Genomic DNA, 19,615 nt, shown 5'->3' on the forward strand with positions numbered 1-19,615 from the left:
GTACAGTTTTGTGTTAGCAGCATTGGAGTGGGGACACCAGCAGAGCAAAGCTGACACCGAAAATAAACATGGGCAGCACCTCCACAAGGAACAGCTACAGGAACCGAAGAGAACAAACTCTGTGTGTCACATTCCCCTCGAACACACAAACTGCTTCTACATCCAGCATGGGCAACAACGGGTTCACCCCAGCCTCCTGTTCCACAGCCACACACACACGGAGCAGGAAAACAGGAAACTGGAACCTTTGCAAAGTCATTTTTTCACAGAGGAAAAAAAGATCATTCCCACAGATTAAACACAAGCTTTGATTCAGATCTTTACATTTAAGAGCAACAGACTTCTCACTGCATTTATATTAATGCTCAGATGGGAAGCTTTGTTGATTAAACATTCAATTGCTGTTGAGTATTACCACAGCCTTATTACCTCTTGCTGGTGGCTCAGAGTGAATCTAATTCTAGCCCAGCACTGGTGCCTGTACCTTTTTTCTTTATTTGCTTTTTCATACTCGTGCAAATTACTAATTTACTCAGCAGTAAAACTTCTTTGCTGACAGCAATAAAAAACCAACAAAACCACACCACAGTCAGTTTAATCAAAAGTAGCCCATTTTACAGGCTCTAAAACAAAGGGAGCTATGGGCAAATGACTGGAAAGAGGAACAGCAAGCTTTCACTTTTTATTTATATACTGCGCTCAAAGTTGGCTGACTTTGGTTTTTTTGTTACAATTTAAGCCTCTTTTGAATAGGTGTTTAAACTGTGATGGCATTTATTCGATAGAAAACTGTCAGAAATACAGGAAGCTCTTCCCAGAATCCATCAAACCATTTTTAAAGTCATCAAAAAGAAGGTCCATGTAAACATAATACCCACTGGTTAAACCATTGCCAGTCTGGACTGCATTTACAGGATCAGAAGGTTCTTCAAAATTACCTTGGCTTTTTGGTTAGTACTATCTATTCCAGGTTAATGAAAGTTAAATTCAACAGTAGCATTCCGACTACAGAGTAATTGTCTAAGTGGAACAAAGAAATACTACTCTGCTGATATTAATGTAGAAGAGATGCCCTGTATCAGCCTGAAAAGAACCACAGAACTATTGTGTCACCTAACTGATGCTGTATGAAACTGCAAACTAAATGGCACAGTAAAACCTGCAAAGAAATAATCAGGGAAATGAGCTGTACTTCAAAGTAAAAATGGTCTGTTCACAGACTTAGACAAAAAACCCACAAAAGAATGTGCTGCAGAGAACTGTTTTCTCCTGCAAGGTAAAGCTGCATCACGTGAAAAGAGATTTATTTTCAAATTAAATTTGTAATACATTTTTATAAGAATAAACAGCCAAGATAGGTAACAACTTCTAAACTATTTAAAATATGACTTGACTTATTGTATTCATATGAAGACTAAAATAAAGCTTTGTCCTAATTTTGTTCTGAGACCTCTTCTCAAATAAGGAATCCCTGGTGTTACACTTATGGCTTCATTATTCCCCCTGGAATTTTATGAAGTAAAAAATGAATAAATTATTGCTTAAATAACTCACACATCATCTTAGGTCCCCTTTTTCACCTTATGAAATTTTCCCACTAACCTTGATTTCACAAAAGGATAATGGGAGATAAAAACATTGGAGACATTATTTTGAGTCCCCTTGTACATGAATGCGAACAATTACATTATAATTACAGTAATTTCACGACCATAAGGTGCACCGGATTATAAGGCGCATCTCCGGGAGTTGGCAAATTTCACAACTTTGTATTTACATAAGGCGCTCCGGACTATAAGGTGCACTCTTTTTTTGAAGCGAGGATCCATGCCACGAGCAACAAAGTAACAAAATAGTAACAGAATTGTGCAATCACGGGGTTTACTGGCTTGGTTTGGGGTTGGGTGGGCTCGATGCCACTCAGGGCTGCTGCTGGTGCCGGGTGCCAGAGCTGCACAGTGGTGCCGGGCACTGGAGCCGCACCGTGATGCCACGAGCCCGTGATGCACCACAGTGCCGGGAACCCGTGCCACGTTGCGCTGCAAGAAGCCCATTCTGCCCCACGTTGCCGGGCAATTCTGCCGCCCGGCGGTGCTGGGCACCCGTGCCCTGCCGCTTTGCCGAGCGCCCATGCCGCGCTGGGATTCCAGAAGCCCGAGCCACGCCGGGATGCTGGAAGCCCGTTCTGCCCCGTGGCGGTGCCAGGTGCCCATGCCCCACTGCTGTGCCGAGCACCTGCGCCGCACTGGGATTCCGGAAGCCCGAGTCATGCCGGGATGCTGGAAGCCCGTTCTGCCCCGCATTGCCAGGCAACTCTGCCCCGCTGCTGTGCCGGGCACCTGTGCCGCACTGCGGTGCCAGGCACCCGTGCCACACCGTGGTACCGGGCAACTCTGCCGTGCGACTGTGCCGGGAGCCCATGCCACGCTACACTGCCAGAAGCCCATTCCACCCCGCATTGCCGGGCAATTCTGCCGCGCAGCGGTGCCGGGCGCCCATGCCCCGCCGCTTTGCCAAGCGTCCGTGCCGCACTGGGATTCCAGAAGCCCGAGCCACGCCGTGATGCTGGAAGCCCGTTCTGCCCCACATTACTGGGCAACTCTGCCCCGCGGCGGTGCCGGGCGCCCATGCCCCGCTGCTTTGCCGAGCTCCCGTGCTGCACCGCGGTGTCAGGTGCCCGTGCCGCACAGTTGTGCTGGGCAACTCTGCCATGCGACTGTGTCAAGAGCCCATGCCCCGCTGCAGTGCCAGGTGCCCATGCCGCGCAGCTGTGCCGGGCAACTCTGCCGTGCGACTGTGCCGGGAGCCCGTGCCCCGCTGCAGTGCCAGGCGCCTGTGCCACGTCACAATGCTGCGAGCCCGAACCGCTCAGTGGCGCTGTGGTGCCACCGGCTCCCCCCACAGCTCTCCTGGCTCACACTTCCGGGTTAGCAAATTTCGCAACTTTTTACACTATATAAGGCGCACCGGACTATAAGGCACACTTCCGGGTTCGGACCAAAATTTCAGTCAAAAGGGTGCACCTTATAATCGTGAAATTACTGTAATATTTTATCTGTCAGCTACTCCTAATATAGCAACATGGCACTTCCATCTGAGCAGTAGTTTCTGTCACCTACTGCTTTTTCTATTTTACTACTCCATTATATTTTTAAAAACCCACAAAAACCACAAGAACAAACCAGTAAAATAAAATATGAGAGAGAACAAAGAGTTACTTCAGAGCCCATTTTCCATTCATGGTGTATAATTTAACAAATAATGTGTCTGTGTTTGATTTTATTATGTTACTGGGTGACCTACAGAATCTCAGGAGACCAGCTAAGAAGAGAGATGACCATTAATCCATCAGTGAGAAAAATCAATAAGAGCAGTTACACACTTCATGCAATCTAGAACCTAATTCATATAGAATTTTTAAGAAGAATTTAAAAAACCCCAAACAAACAATTCTTAACTTTCCCTAGCCAATAAAGTGAAAGAAAACTATGTTTAATTCAGAATCAAGGCCAAGAGTCTGGCTATTATGCCTCAGTAGACTAAATGCAAATATAAATAGCATCTGTATTAAAATATAGGTTTACTTTGGGGATTTAGTGGGTGGTTTTTTTTCCCCTTTCAAACCATTCTTATCTATAATTTCACACCTATTAAAAATAAAACCTTTCTTTTACAGTAGCTAGAAATGCTAAACTAAAAACCTACGCAAATGGAAAGCAGAAATAGGAGCCAAAATGTTTCACTGAAAAAAAGAGTAAAAAAAAAAAACTAAGCCTGGCAAGCTTTTCTCCCATCTCTGTTTTCTGAAGTTCCTTCAGTACTTTTGCTAGAGAAGAAACTTAAACAAACTGGGGTGATAGGAAAACTAGCAACATCCTAAGAAAAAGATTTTTAATGCCCTGAACAGCAATTTCCAGGCAGGGCATAATCACTGCACATTCCTGCCTGGGTAAGGAGATGGTACCCCTGTCACCCTGCTGTGCCACAGCTGGTCACGTACCTGAGTGACAGCCTAAGGGGACAATGGGCAAACAGCAACAGTGCCAGCCTGATGGACACCACAGCAGCATGGCACACATCAGGAATTACCAGCAGCATTCACCACATTTTTAACTACCCTTGGAACACACAGCCATACTGGAGTTTAGTTTAAGGAACAAAGTGCAACTACTGGTATCAGAGTCTAACCGAAAAAAAACCCATTTCTCAGCTGCTGTGGGGATGCCCAGAATAATGAATAATCTTTTAAAAAGTCCTGCAACCCAGAAAGATATATAAGCCTGGAGCAAACACCGCAGTGCTGAATGCACCACTGTCAAGGGCTGGGAAATCCCTCACACATGAGGCTGCTCTGGTCACAGACAGAGCACACACCTTGCTGCACTAGCAGTGGTTGCTGCAGCACTCTGAGTGGCTGACAGAGGCCCTTTCTTTGCCGACACAGACTGAGAGCGTCCTCAGCCGTAGAGCATCCTCAGCCCTGCACCACACAGATGCTCCGGGAGAAGCTCCAACCCTTGGAGCAGGTGGAGAACATGAGTCCAGGGTGCTGCTCAAGCCCCTCAGCAGGCAGCAAACACAACGTCCAAACTGGGAGCAGCCACTGGCTCTGAGACGTTGCAACTGGTACCAGTAACCCCCGGGTGTCAGTGGGCAGAGCAGCCAGCTCTGGACAGGACAGCATCCAAGCTACACACTGTCTTTCAGAGGAGATCAAACAAGTAAATCAGCTTTATCACAGCTAATGGTCTCAATAAAACATAATGCAAGGGGAAAAGGATTCTTTAAGAGCTACCAGAGTCAGCAAAGGAAAAACCAGAAAAAATACTAAGCACACAAAAAATCAAACAATCCCCCCCAAAAAACAAACAAACACTGGGAAAAAAAACCCCAAAAAACAAAACAAAAACAAACAAACAAACAAAAAAAACCCACAAAAAAAAAATCACAAGCTGTTTCTCAGAAATAGTACATGACCCCGAGGGAAAGGAAGAACTGTAGCCTGGGACTTAAAAGCCCACACTGCCAGTACTGCCTCTTAATTTCTACATCCTGGGTAAAAATGCAGTTGAGTTACTGCACTTCAAAGGGATTAAAGTGTGTGCCATTAAGGACAGCTACAAATGGTAAGACAGCAAGAGGAAAGAAAATTGAAATCAGGAAAAGAACTAGCTAGTCTGAGCTCCTCCAAGCTAACTAAACCTTTTGGGATAGGGCATTTGGGCTGTGGAAGACGTTTTCTTCCGAAGTTTTGGTGGGAAACACATTTTCAGTGCACTACTCAAAAGGAAGGGACTTCTTCTGCTTTAACAGCAGAGCTGAAAGTGAATGACAGCAGTGGCTCTACCACAAACCCGGCTGATTTGTGATAATTCAGAGGCGACCGTTCCTATTCACAGGAACAAAAGGAGTCAGACAAAGCCATGTTCTGGCTCCACACACACAGCACTGTCTGCTTTCATTGCACCCCACCTTGTTCCTCACTGAGCTACACGGAGTGGAGAGATCTGCTTTGGGAGCACAGGACAGGTGACAAGGTGATTGTCACAGCATGCGGCTCACCTCTCAACAAAGAGCAGCATTTAGAATAGAAAAGGTATCACTCCTCTTCCACAAAGAATAAACAGCAAAAGAAAATAAACTTCAAGCCAAATCCTGTCCATGAAGTCTCACAGAGTCAAGAAGGAAGCACGAGGAACAAATCCGTGGTGTTACATGAGCAGTATCCTAGCCCAGAGCCTTCTTTCCTTCTAGGGCCACATTGAGAGACAAATCCTGATACAAAGTCATCTCCTTGTGAGAGACAGGTTTATGAGCTCCTTAATAAAAAGCCAGAGCACAGTTTTGTACTGCCTTGGACACTAATCCTGGTTTGCAGAATATGCACTGTTATCATTTCCCAACTGAAAGCCCACTTTTGATCTCTTTACTTTCAACTTCATTCACAATCCACCCTGCTGACTTCAATGAAGGAAAAAAACAGGAAAATACATTAGCTAGCATAATTAAAGGGATTAGAATCTGATGCAGATCAATCCCAAAAAGCCATCTGATTACACAACAAACCACAAGCAATGTATAATAAAATGAGAGACAGTAAATTTCAGTCAAAAAGCATGTCTTTTCACCAAGTCATTAAGAAATGCATAAAACCCATTTGTATTTTCTGCACTTCAACTGTTTTCTGATCTTGCCTGCAAAAATTACAAATTAATATTTAAGTTAACAAATGCACCACTGTCAGTCCCTGAAACAGTGGCCTAAAACTAATCAATCATTTGCTCTACAAAATGGAAATGGAACAGTTGAACTCCACACACAATCATTTATTCAGAATATGGAGGGTACATACAAGTAAATAAGTAATATATGGCATGCAACAAGGATGCACAATATTTTTAAAGCAATTTTTACGATTTCCTCATAGCTCACATCATATTACACTTCTCTTCAAGAAGTCAACTTAAAAAGATAAATAAACGTTTTCATGAATCACTGCTCCAAATACATTTAAGAAGAGCTAACAGCATGAAAAATCCTTCTTTAGGGTAGAGATCTTACAAATTACTTGACAAATAAATTTGATTTCTAACCAGCAATACATACACCTAAAGTAAGCCTAACCTTTGAGTAACTCATTTCCCTCAGCTGCTGATGCAAAATTTTGCATGAGAAGTTTGAGTACAACACAACAAACTGCAAAAAGCACACACAATGAATTTTGTCCTGTTCTCAGTTGCATTCGGATGTGTTGGTGATGAGACTTTCAAAAATCCAGCTTCTCCTCAGAAGAGGAAACAGGTCTGTCCATCCAACAGTGTGCCTCTTATGCTCCAAGCGTTGAGCAGATCAACCACTTTCTTAGTCTTTTAATAACATTTTTTCCTGCCTGCAAAAGCTATTTTAATACATTCCACTTCATTTTAACATCCTTACCAATTGCTCCATGATATTCAATATTTCTTATAGGACGCAATCAAAAATTCACTGGCATGAGTTAGGCAACAGTGGTGTCCTGTGCAAAATACTCTGCTGAGTTTCTCCAAACTGGAGATTCAAGCATTATGTCCCTGACTGAAAAGACTTGCAGTTAAACAGATTACCTGCCCAGGTGGTCAGCACCTTGAGAAAACGAGGTCAAAAGGTCGGGGTGGTCTAAACAGCATTTTCCAGGAACAGGGAAAATCTGAGCTGCAAGTACAAAGCAGGACTTTCTGGTACACCATCCCACACAGACTCAATATTCACCTCAAATACTTCAGAAACAGGGAAAGGATCATGATTTCTGTCATCTTCTCCTGCACATTAGTTAAACTAAATGGTGGCTGAAACTGATGCAATAAAGACACTTCAGCACATCAACAGTAACCGCATCACTTGGTCAGGCAGCAATTTACTCAAGACAAGATTTTTGTGTAAAAGAGATTTACAATACTGACATATGTAAAGATTTATTTTTTTAAACAAATCAATATTTTGTTTCTTTTCTAGTTTTCTAAAATTGTTAGAACTAAAATCTTACTCCCTAATCTTAAGAGGCTGTGAAATATGCAAACACTCTAAACTCACCCAAGTAACAAAGAGGCTATCAAGAAGCCCCAGGAGACTTCAGCCAGGCTGCAAAAGTCTCTTGACTGTGCTAAACACAGGTTATTTTTAAAAACTGAAGACAAAAACAACTTTACAATTCGAAAGGAAAGGGAAACTTCAACAGGAGAAAGAGGAATAAAGTCAATTTTAATTTTTAATTAGCTTTCCAAGCTGTTCCATGAATGTTGGTGCTCATGAATAGCAATCAATACTGCATTCTAGTAATTTTTTATGCAAATGAAGCACTTCAGTAGATTATCCCATCCAAAAGTTAATACCCTTAAAAACTAAAACAAAACCCCAAACAAAAAAAAAAATCTATTTGCCCTTATTATAATGGCAAAGGAAAGAAAGAACACAGAGAACTTCCCTGGAATTTGATCTGAACTACAAAGGTACTTGTTTACATTCCAGAACAATTCCCTCAATATGAAAAAGATTTTGACACCTAGATGCTTTTGAAACACCAACCCCAACTTCACAAAAGACAGTTGTTCAAGAATTATAGCAGAAATCAGAATATGTAAAAGGAGGTTATATTTATAGCCTTAGCATAGTCAGAACAAAGTATCTCCTCTCCGAAGGAAAAAGAAAAACCCAAACCACTGGTACTGGTCACAATGAAGCCTGGCTTGAATACAGAGGAGAAGTGGTCAAACCTCATGTAATTCCTGCTACAAAAGCTAGGAAGACAAAATACAAATTTTCCCTTGGAATTTTATTTTCAGTGATATTTGAAAATAACATATCTGCACCTGCATGGTCAACATAGCATACACAGTAATTCATAAGTAATACCAAATTAACCCAGTCAGCAGCTGATGAAAACTTACTTTAAAACCAAAAGCACTCTTTATTTTTCTCCTGTCCAGACCCTGCTCAGTTAATCTCAGCAGCAATCAGGTGTTTGACTGGTCACTCTGAAGTCTTACTTTATCACACACATACCCAGATATTGCAAACCACTGGAAAATCTTCTCCATAATTTCTGCCAGCACAAAGGAGCAAGATTGCATGTGGTTTGTTGGGCTTTCAAGCACACTACCTACGATGTTTCTATTTCAGGTCACAACAATGTGGAGCATTACTTGGTACAAAGGTGATCAAACACAGTCAATACAATTTGTCAGACACTCTGAACTTCTGTGTGTGCAAACCTGCAGATTACCATGGGTTTGCACACAACGACTGACCCAACGTTCCCTTAGTTAGGAGAATGAGCCACTGATTTCCATTGCTGTGCCCCTGAAATACATGAATGCTTCAGAATGATACTTCAGTAAAAGTTGCACACACTTTTTCTCCAATTTTTGGCAAATAAACGCTGCATGGAAATTCCCCTGCAACCAAACTGTCTCCAGCTAAATCACTGCAGTGAAGAGTGCAGCAGCTTTTCAGGATCACACTCTCACACAACCCATTTGGATCTGTAAGCTGGCAATGACATCTCCATTCCCTTTCTGCAATGGGATCATGGGCACTCCCCATCAAACACATATTGGAGAAAAAACACCAGTGTAAGCACAGGATGCTGCAGCTCTTCTGCAATTTGAGCAGCCGATCTTTTATGAGGACCACAGGGCAACTCATGATCCTCCCAAGGCAGGTGCAATCGTTTTTGTGAGCCAGGTATTTTGGGAAGGCTATGAAGAACATTCCCTTTGAAGGGCAGAAGTCACTCTCAGTTTTGCTGCATGCACTCCAAAGCCAGTTCCCCATCTGACCAGTCATACAAAGCTGGTGGCAGTCAGTTCCACCCAATAACAGGAACACCAAATGGAGTGAAACTTCTTACTACAGAAATTAAATATCAGTCCTTCTGCATTTCAGATCAACTCCCTGCAACAAGAAGCACTAAGTTAGGAGCAAAGCCCTAACTTGTAAGGCATTAATTTCTACATGCCTAAGAACACGAAAGGATACAGGTTCTACTTCCTTTTCTTTCTGCTGTCCAGATCTCACAGAGATCACATGGTGATGAATTTCGACAGACTCACTACATACACTGATATGCATCACAAAAATACTGCCGAATTTACAATGTTCTTACTAAATTTTACATTTAGATCTGAGACTTGAAATTTAACTTGTAATAACGAATGTGAAACCAGCTCAAGTATCATGAGTCAACCCACAAAAAACAGTGTTTTTCTGTAACCAGAGCCCTGCAGTTCAGTCCCCCAGCCTCTGGAGCCCTAGAAGAACTACCTCTCTTATGAGAGAAGAAACCAAGAGTAGCATGTGATGTCCCACATGCTCCTGTCCCTTCTCTCCCCAGCGAGGAGGGACTGACACAGCTGTCAGTGCTACCCAGAACAATGCAGAATAATCCCTAAGCAGCATCCCAATGGTGCTATTTTTCCAGGAGTTCTCACTGTGCATTTCCTTGCTTGCCTCGCCTCCCCAGCATCAAATTTCTCCTCCTGTGTGTGCAACAATAGCTGAGAAAGAGATCTGCACATTATCCCCAGGAAAAGACTGCAATCAGCTCCCTGCCCACAGATTACACCAGACTTCTCCAGCTCCTGGGTGATTCAACTCCCCTGTGTATTTGGCCTTCAATTTCCTTCTTTGTTCAACACACTCATTATAATCATTGCAGTAGAAAAGTGAAAAGGTCAGCAGGTCATAAATTATATCAGAGTAATTGCTTATGCAGAGTATAAGAGAATTCTCTGGCGTGCAGTCAGTCCAAAAGTACAGGGTTAGACAAGATCTGCAAAAAGATACCCAGGAAACATTTTTCAAAGATAAACCCAAAAATCCTTTACAATTATGCTACAGTCAGCACTTCATAGAAAGTATTTTAGTATAGAAAGAGGTGAACTTAAATACAGACTAAAATTAATTTTCCTTCTACGTCCCAGTTTACCCTTCAGCTATTCTCAAGGTTTCACTAAATCCACTAATCTGACAATATTGGCAAGTCTTGCAAAAATATATTGGGTTTTATTAGCTTCCAAAGAAACAGAAGCTGGTCTATAATTAAATTTCTATAACAGACCTTATTCCCTCGCCCTTATTTTTGGAATTTGTGGTCTCAATGAGAACTGCTTCCTGAAAAACAGTCAAGGCCACACACCCAAAAGCTGACAGAATTTCAGCGTTTTCTCATCAATCTGAGCTCTCTGGAGAAGGCTTGTGGCTCAGAGCTCCTGTCTCTCTCTTGGGTTTGCAGTGCTGAAAGCACTGAAGCCTCAAAACCTCAGAGCTTCATTTGCCAACCGCTTTGCCTATCAAAATACCAAACTGTTTTTCCTCCTGTTGATCCTGCTGTAAATAGATGCTCTCTATTGTGCAAAGTAAGTGCACACCCTCCTTCTGTACAGACAGCACTCTACTGGTCAGCTTCAAGTACTTCCAGAGAAGGTGAAGTCAAACATGCAGAGATTTAGCTCCTCACGTTCAAATGCAGAGTTTAAGAAATAATTACAGCATTTTAGGATTTATCCCTTACTAATTTCCTGAAAATTAATGAATAGTCTTTAAGACTGAAAAACAAGACCAGTTTGTATTTTGCAGAATGGATGGGGGGGGAAAAGGTAACTATTCCCCTAAATTTATAAGGGAACTACCTCTTTTACATCTCAAATTTAAGTACTTTCTAAATAAAGGCATTATACTCAAATCTACATAGATTTAAGTTATTAAAAAGAAAACATATTGGACAAAACATTCTAACATTTTTTTATTATTATTAGAAAGTCAAACACCCAACAAACAGACTGACATTTTTTGAGGTCATGTTGTTTCCACCAAAAATATTCTCTCAGATATTTTTGCTGATCTTCACAAGCAGCTCCAGTTCTTTTTGATTTGTGAATCCCTACAAATTTAGATGGACAGCTGAATGGTAATAAAAGCCTACTGAAAATAGATGTGTTTTTCTCGATTATTTTTTGCAGCCATTGGAACAGGCCCACAGATCCCATGACACCATTAAAGGAGAAGTGCAGAAATTATTTTAGCTCCCCAAAATAAACCTCAAAATATTTCTCTTAAAATTATTTCATCTCAATAACTCTGTTTCATCTTGTGCCTTTCCCTTCAGCAAAACACTGAAATAATTGCACTTTGATCATTCTATACACACAGTCTTTATGCTTTTTTTTGAGGAAGAAAAAGATAGAAACCAACTAGAACTGCCTTCAGTAGGCAATGCTTTTCCCTTTATGACACCCAATCAAGACTTTGAGTCTACCTTTGCCAGGTTTAAAGACCTCTAACAAAAGGCTGACTTTTGAAAGCAGTTAAGCATAAATCAGACATTTAACATCTTTCTAGTTTTCCTTTTTAAACACAAATTTAGAATTCTGTTAACTAAGGAAGAAAAAATGAACTTTTAAGATCTAAGCCTGACAATAATGGCAAATACCATCTGTTCAGCTGTAGCTCAGGAATTTTTAAAGTAGTTCCCATACGGAAAAGGGAAAAATCACCCTTCAAACACAGTTGCTGCACAGTTTCTTCAGAAATGCCTCAAATATACTTGCCAATGCATTCTGTCCCAGACTGACCTGTGCTAGTAGCCTTTGTGAAACTAACTCCAAACCAAATTTCAGACACCAACATCATCTATCACACAGAAAACCTTTAGGCAGAGTTCACAAATTATTTTAATTTTGTTCCTCCAACCCATTTTACAAGCTCCTCTCACAGCCAAGGAATTCAACACAATTACTGCAAATGTGCAATCCAGTATAGTCAAGGGGTGTAATACCTGGCAGCCACAGTCAGACTGATTGCATTTCCAAAAGTCAGGTGTAAGACAAAAAACAACTCACCAAATTATGAGGGAAACTCTCATTACTTTCTCTGTGTTTGTAAGATTTTGTGATTTACCTGCACAACTTTTGCACTTCTCCCTCCTTTTGAGGTAGCATTTATTATTTTTTTAGGGGAAACTTTCTTAGTTGGTTGATTTCAGAACCTCAAAGTTTAAGGAGGAAAAATCCCAAATGTCTGAAAAGTCATGTAAGCTGGTAATACTCACACACATGCAGGACATACATAAACACATACACAGTGTGGATACTCATGTGTATTCAGAAAGAGGAGAATCTACACAATAAAGAATGAGGAAATCAGTCCCAAAATGAGCAGAATCTATTTTTGCTCACCAACTTTACTTACTCCAATCTGCTAGCAAATGAGCGATAGATGAACACTGATCCAAAACCAGAATCTTAATATTTGCAATTTTCATCAAATGAAATAAAAGGTGTCCCACTTCATTTTAACTAAGACATGTAAAGTACAGTAGTAGTAAATCAAATGTCATTCTTAATCACTATTATTAGAAAAATAGCCAAGTACTATCCATATTTGGGATATGGAACTTCAAGCAATTGGTCTGCTTTGTAACAGCAACAAGAAACAGCTCCACAAAATGAGCACAAATGAAACCTTGGGAGAGTGCAGCACTGCTTGACTTCACTACACTCCCAGTATTTACCCAGTGCCAGCCAAGAATCATGGAGTTGGAATGCAGACAAGGAGCAGACAGCCTGCTTCAACACAGGTGTTCTGACAGCACAGGGAAGAATAGCCACATTGAAACCTGCAGGATACCCATCTTGGCCAATGCTTCACTTAATCGCTTTAAGTTCAATGAAAAGCACTTCAAAAAGGGAAAGAAATATCCAAACAAAAAACCCCAAACAAAACTAACAAAAGCCACCAAGAACGGTTCTATTGGCTCAATGAAAGCAGTTACACCACAGGAAGCCAAAAGGTGAAAGAGATTAAATCAAACACTTCTCCTGTTTGGATAAAGGAAACTATTAGTAGAACAACATTAAAAGCTTTGAAATAACTGTTTACATTTATAGGAAAACACACAAAGGATGAAACTCCGATCCTACCAAGATACACGGCAAATCTCACATTGATTTAATGAAGGTCAAGATTCCACATACAAAGACCAAACATCTGAATAACAGCATTAACTGCTGGGAAACTGCAAATCCATGCAGAGCCATCTTTAAAATCAATACAGAGAGAAGCCACATAAAAATGAATTGTAATTCAGCACATACACTTCTATTCCAAGACATGTTGTTAGGTAAACTGCAAAAATTGTCTTTCCTAGCCCAATACTCTTAAATAATCTACTGGTGAACTCACAATCTGTTTGTATCTTGAGGATACTCAGACGCGTAAGGGCCAAAAAACCTGAACCGCTTTTCCACCTGAGACCCTTTAATTTCTGCCAAGTTTGAACATCTTGTACACACCCAACCTGTACCACAAAGCCAGCAGCATCAGGGATACTTCACCACCAAGCATCATGAGAGACTTACACAAACCCAAAATAGTTTCTTAAAGGATGGACTTTAAGAATTATCCATCTTTCACATTAAGCAAGATTTCATGGCAGGGAGGGTAAAACCGACTTAGATTCAATGAGTCTTAAACACTGATTTTTTTTTTTCTTAGTATCAGTTATTAAGTACCAAATTAACTGATGCAGTGAGAGAGGCACATTTAGAGCCTTTATGCTAATTTTATCAAGAAGTCACTTGAATTTTGATGGCATATTATAATGCACAATGTTCTGACAACATAGTTGATGTAACTCATGCCCTTGCTCTACATCTATAAGCAATCATCATATCCATTTTTATTGGAATGCACACAGCAAAGAATTGGAAGGCATTTAGAGTGAACTGTCCTAAAGTGCACTTTACAAATCAACACTTGCACATGTTAAATCCTTAGATTCCAATCCTTTACCTTCTTGACAGAGTACAGTAGTTTCACGAATACAAGCCGCACGGATTATAAGCCGCACCCCCGGTGCCTCGACAATGTTGCTGTCTTTGTCAATAGATAAGCCGCACCCCGAATATTAGCCGCACTTTCGTTCGTCGCGAGAATCCGTGCGCAGCTTTCACAAATTGGCCAATTAGTAACAGGATCGCGGCATAGCGGGCTTTACTGGCTCGGGGCGGGGCCAGGCAGGCTCGGCCCGCTCATGGTTGCCGACGGGGCCGGGTGGCCCAGCTCAGCGCCACGGCTCGGCGGGGCTGGCCGGGTGGTGCTGCCGCCGCCGCCGCCGCCGCCGCCGGGCTCGCTGGCCCCCCTCTCCCGTCAGCACCGCCCCGCTGCCGCGTTCCCTAGCCCCGCCGCCGGGCTCGCCGTCCGCCCCGCTGCCGCTTTCGCTCGCCCCGCGCCGCGCCTCGCGAGCGCCGCGCCCGCCCCGCGCCCGACCCGCGACGCTTTCGCGGCTCGCGGCGGCGCTTTCGCGGCTCGCGGTTCGCGGCTCGCGGTTCGCGGCGGCGCTTTCGCGGCTCGCGGTTCGCGGCTCGCGGCTCGCGGCGGCGCTTTCGCGGTTCGCGGCTCGCGGCGGCGCTTTCGCGGCTCGCGGCTCGCGGCGGCGCTTTCGCGAGCGCCGCTTTCGCTCGCCCCGCCGGCAGGGCTGCCGCTGCCGCCACCACGCTCGCCGGCTGCCCCCTCCCGTCTGCACCGCCGCCGCGTTTCCTCGCCCTGGCCGGCACTGCAGGCCCCCGCACCGCCGGGCTCCCCCACGCTGCTGGCCCCGATTATGCTGGGCTTCCCCCGCTGCCAGGCAGCCCCACCCGCCGGCCTTCCTGCTTCTGCCATGCTCCCCTGCACTGCTAGCCCCAGTTCTCCCGGGCTCCTCCGCCCTGCTGGCTCAGGCTCTGCCGCCCGCCCCCGACACTGCTGGCCCCGCCTCTGCCAGGCTTTCCCACCTCAGCCGGGGCCGGCCGGGCTCCAGCTTGGCTTGGGGCTGCCGCGGGCTCTCACTTCCGTGTTGGCAGCTTTTAGAATTTTGTTAATAGATTAGCCGCCCCGGAATATTAGCCGCACTTCCGGGTTTCCACCAAAATTTTGGTCAAATTGGTGCGGCTTGTATTCGTGAAATTACTGTAAATTTGCAGTTCATAAAAAGAAGCAAAATACTGAAGCATTACAGGTGTCCTGAATTTTGTGCTGAAAGCCCCCAGTGAGCTGCACAACTCTCACCTACTGGGTACATCTGCTGGGCGTTTAAAAACCAATTAATGAAAATTGAGGTCCCTTTTTAGTGTGCAGTTTGGGCAGGAGAAGGTGTGTCCAGACACAAATACAACCCTTGGAGTTCAAAACCAGTCACTTTTTAGGGGGAGGGGAGAGGATGAAACTGTCTGCTCATAAGCCACCTAACGGGAGGTGACAAAAGACACCTTGGAGGTTACTCTTTAAGTGGCACACACTCTGCTTACAATCAAAATATGCTTTGGAAGCTCTTAAGTTCCCAGTCTTGGTAACCTTCCAAGCGCTGCAATTAAAATTGGTAACAATATGATTCTGACTGGCAAACATTGTCTAACTTCATAATGACAATTCAAATATAGTTGTCGGTCTTCTGCGCTGAAATACCTGAATACTTAAGCTGCTATCCAATACCGACTTCTGTCTTTTGAGACATCTGAATCATTTCATTATCTTGACACCCAGACTTCATAATCAGACAATCTTTTATCCTTTGAGACACAACAGTCAGTCTTCATGAACTGCTTTTCAATCAAAACTCTGGGACAAAAAGATTCCTAACTCCATTTATTGATGAAAAGAAACAAAGATGAAATAATTTACATGTCCTTATTGGGGTTTATTGGTGAGCTACAGGAAGCACCAGCAAAAGAAAGCCCAGTTGTTTCACCTCCCATCTTCTGACCTAAGCACTTGCCAGACATTGCTCCTTACTGTATTTTGGATGAGGTTCAAAAGAAGGCACTTTTTTTCTTTTTTAATGTCTCTCCTATGAATAGAGAAGCATTTCATTACTATTTACTATAAACAGGAACACAAGGAAACACTAAGGGATACAGAAAATTCCAGACTCTAGGATCTGTTCAGTGTGTTCTCAAAGCATTTCCTTCACTCTCCTCCCCCAGGCTGCAAGGTTCCTCTGCTGCTGAGAGTCACATCTGATCACACCCCAGACCTGCCACGTGGGACTGAATGTACCATTGATTTGGAAATGTCCACAATGCTTAAGACTTCAAGTTTTGCCCACGTAATTCATTTAATTGGAATAAAATATTCTTAGTTATTCAGATCATTGAGAGGCTTTTGGCTGTACCTAAAAATTAAGACTAAAATGTTTTTTATGGCAATGATGAAGTTCAAATACAGTGAAATTTCAGAGGTTGTTTAATTGGGTCTTAAAAGAAATTTAGCTATGACAGCCCTTTTCAGACTTTACTGAGTAGTTTAGTAGTACATACTAGAATAACATGTTATTTAAGAGATCAACCCTTCACAAAGATTTGGGGAAACAAAAAGTTCTGCAGATTGTATTGCTCCCTGCCTGTGACCACATGGACCTATGAATTTTGAATATTATGGGGAAAAAAACCTTATCCTTCAGCATATTCTATTTTCCAAAACTGAAGACCATAAGTGACAGTTCACACAATTTCCAGACATCACTAATGCATTTCCGACAAATCTAAGGGTGCCTCTCTTGAGCAAAGCTATCGATTAATATTTAAAACATTTTTCTATCCAAAATGGTGATTTGTTTTGGGCCCTATGCTAGAGATCTCAGTGTCAACAACCTGCTGCAAAGCTAACAAATTGCATACGTATATTTATTACACACATTAAGTTCTGTAACTAACCACCTCCTAAACACTCTGATGTTGCCTCACATTTCTTTTTCCTTGGAAAACTTAAGAGATATTTTTTTTGGGGAGGGGGGCAGGTTCCCCCTTTCTACTGTGAGTAAACAATTTTTGCAGCCTATTTTGCTGGGATATTTAGTGAAAGAAATTGTTATTTTCTACTGAGTGTAGAGTGAGAACTAGAAGTGTTCCTGTATCTTTCTCCCCCATCCTCACAAACATGGGGAAAAGAAGTGGGGGTGGAGGGGGCTTGGTTTTGTTTTTAAAATGAGAAGCACTGCTGCTTCAGTGAACTAGGTGAGATGAGAACTGAAATCATTATCTTTGATTGTCTCTGATCCCCCATATAAAAGGATGCTCACGGCACACGGGGAGCATTGAACACATCTCATCCTACCTCCATCTCCCACTAGAATGCACCTTACAGCCACAAGTCCAGGTTATGGTTACAGCACCAGGCTTTCCAATTGTGTGTACGAGATAACCATAAAACGCCTTTTAACTTAAAACTTACTTACTGTAGAAAAACACAGCAAGGAGAAAGCAGCACGAAGTTCTTGCTGAAATAAACCTTTTTTTTAATTTCCTCTGCTGATCAGGTGGAGGAAGAAAAAGCATATCAGATATTAGCTGCGTACAATGGCAAGACATCGTCTTTCATTTATTAACGCTGCACTATAGTTTTGGAAAATACACAGTTTTAAGAAACAAGGTACAAAAAGTAATAATCAAACACTTACACCAGTAGAACATCAATATAAACAACCTTAAAATGCCTATTTTTAACCACCAGCTACTGGGAGATTGTGGTTCCTGTTATCCAAAAATGTTCTCTGCAGCCCTCCAGCGGTCACAGGCACAGCAGAGCCCGGCGAGAGAACGACCCCGTTTTGTCTGATGAACTGCCAGCAGGTTAACAGACATCTCCCACGAAATCTACAGAAAGATCCTTATAAAGGAGATAGTTACCCATGAATTACATTAGAAAACGAAGAGGAGGAAATTAACTCCCCTCCATCAAAATGTTACGTGTTGTATGTTAATCTGTCCAGAAAACACGGCATCGCCACCAGCACACCGAGGCACGCTGGGTCAGTAACAGAAGGAGCAATTCATTTCCTACAGTCTCTGCTATTCATACACATACATGTACACACAGTCAGGCAACATCTGCTGCAAAAAATTAACTTCCTCACAAAGTTACGGCTTAAGCAGACGTTTGGGGTTTTGTTAAGAAAACAAATACCAAACACTGAAGTTTTCTCTCTCACACACATGTTCACAAATAAACACCAAAGCCTCATACAAAAATGCGAGCAAGTGAAACGTTTGAAAATAATATAAAATAGACTGTGACAGAGTTCTCCAAACGAAGTTTCTAAAACTTGGGGCTCGAAAGCCAGTCCTAAACTGCATGGAAACAATGCAAGGGAAAAGAAAACAAGCAGAGTCAAGAAATCGCCAACACCTGTGCGACCAGAGCGCTTGGAAGGGGCACGGCTGGCTGGGAGGGGGTAGCGGAGCGGCGAGAGTCCCGCACACCGGGCGAGCACCGCGGGGTCACCCGTCCCGGCCCAGGGGAAACGACAGCGCTTCTCCTCCGCTCCCGGCCTGGGCAACTCCAGCGCTTCTCCCCGCTCGCTCCGCGCAGCCCCGGCCCGTGCCCGGTGCGCGGCTCCCGCCGGAGCGGCCCCGCAGCCTCACCCGGCGGGAGCGGCACCTCCCGCCCGGCCAAGCTCAGCCCAGCCCGGCCGCTCCCGCACCGGGACAGCCGCAGCCGACGAGCTGCGGGCACCGCTCCGACCCGCCCAGAGCCCCCGCCCGAAGTTTGTGCCCCTCCGTGCGGGGAGCGGCGGCTCTGCCCGGCAGCTCCGCTCAGCCTCGCTCAGGGCGAGGAGCCGCCCCGCTTCCCCGCCCAGCCGCAGTCCGCGGGCAGCCGCGCCCAGCCCGCGCCCCGGTACCTGCCTTTGGCGGCGAGCAGGCTGCCCAGCCCCAGCGGCAGCAGCAGCAGCGCCGCCGGGCCCCAGCAGCAGCAGCGGCGCCTCCGCATCCCCAGCGCTGGCACGACTGCCGGCCCGCTGTGTGCGCTGTGGGCCAGCCGGCGGGCGGACGCTGCTGCCGCCGCGCCGTCACTCGCCCTCGCTGCCAGCGCCGGGGCGGCTTCGGCCCCCCCCGGGACCGCGGCGACGTCACGGCGAGGGCAGGCCCGAATATTCATGAGCCCGGAGAGCGCGGGGCAGCGGCCGCACCTGCCCGCTAAGGTACCAGCTCGGCCCCGCGCAGGGACACGGGCAGGGCACGGAGGGCCGGGAGCAAGGACACGGCAGAGCGGTGGGTAGCGGACGAGACTGGACGGAGAGGAAGAAAACGAGGCTCTGGTGAAGGATGCA

Source organism: Catharus ustulatus, chromosome 10, assembly GCF_009819885.2.
Source record: "Catharus ustulatus isolate bCatUst1 chromosome 10, bCatUst1.pri.v2, whole genome shotgun sequence".
In the NCBI taxonomy this organism is placed as follows: Eukaryota; Metazoa; Chordata; class Aves; order Passeriformes; family Turdidae; genus Catharus; species Catharus ustulatus.